The 1,050-nt window shown below is 55.3% G+C and overlaps 1 protein-coding gene across 3 annotated transcripts in view; it reads right to left on the reverse strand.

Annotated features, from left to right (window-relative positions):
- Nucleotides 1-1,027, reverse strand: part of BTBD9 (BTB domain containing 9) — a 289,544-nt gene extending 288,517 nt beyond the window's left edge. For 2 of the 3 annotated variants that reach the window (XM_025197813.1, XM_025197814.1), the window contains exon 1: nt 885-1,027. The gene's annotated coding sequence lies outside the window, so the exon portion shown is untranslated. The remainder of the gene's footprint in view (nt 1-884) is intronic. The other variant, XM_025197815.1, reaches the window with a different exon arrangement.
- Between the last annotated feature and the right edge of the window lie 23 nt (nt 1,028-1,050).

Genomic DNA, 1,050 nt, shown 5'->3' on the forward strand with positions numbered 1-1,050 from the left:
GGGGCCTGCGAGCCACATGCAGTCTGTGGGCCATAACATGGCCTGTGACACCCTGCAAGTGGTCCACAGGCTGCCGATCGAACACCCGCAGCGAACTACTGAGTATGCAAAAGCATGGTGGGAAAAGAGCTCCTAATTTAACATTAAGCACCCCCAGGTCCCATTTGCAGAAAATTTTCAGGCCGTATGCACAGTCATTGTTAAAGAAAGAGACTACCATCCTGTCACCTGCGGGCCTATAATACAGTGAGGCGAAGTGTGCTACACACATGTGAACACACACACTACATGAACATACACACATGCACGCATTGTAGATGCACTTGTGTGTATGCATGCACTCGCACACAAAATCACTGCACTCGTGCACAGACATGCACACACTCATGCACGCACAGTACGAATATGCGCACATGCATACACGCTCACAGCAGACATATGCATACACACATGAACACACCACACCTGTGCACACGCACTCTCACACAGGCAAACGCCCACTGTGCGTACACAAATGTACACACAAGTGCACTCCCACACACTCATATGCACACCAACTGTCCATATATGCACATGCATGCATGCACCCACTGCACACACACATGCACTCCTGCACATGTACACACACACTGCACTGCACACACCGCACACACACATGCATGCACTCACATTCCTGCATACACCCCCTGCATGCACATACACGCACGTGCATGAACATGCTGCACCATGCACACTCAGAGGCACATGCACTGTACTCATATATGCACACACTGGTGCACACCAACTGTATACACATGCAGGCACCTCCTGCACGCACTCACAGATACACGCACACATATACTGCATACGTGAGGCACATATGCCATACACGCAAACACACGCACCTGTGCGCACAGCCCCGCACCCGCACCCCCTGCGCGCGCGTGACCTCTGCCTGTTCCCGGCGTCGTCCAGCCCCAGGAGCTGTAGCAGGGCCGGGCCGAGCCAAGCCGGGCCAGGCCGGGCCAGGGGACTTCGCCCGGGCCCACCCCGCCCCCCCCCCGGCGCCAG

The sequence above is a fragment of the Alligator sinensis genome, unplaced genomic scaffold, assembly GCF_000455745.1.
Source record: "Alligator sinensis unplaced genomic scaffold, ASM45574v1 scaffold198_1, whole genome shotgun sequence".
Taxonomy (NCBI): domain Eukaryota; kingdom Metazoa; phylum Chordata; order Crocodylia; family Alligatoridae; genus Alligator; species Alligator sinensis.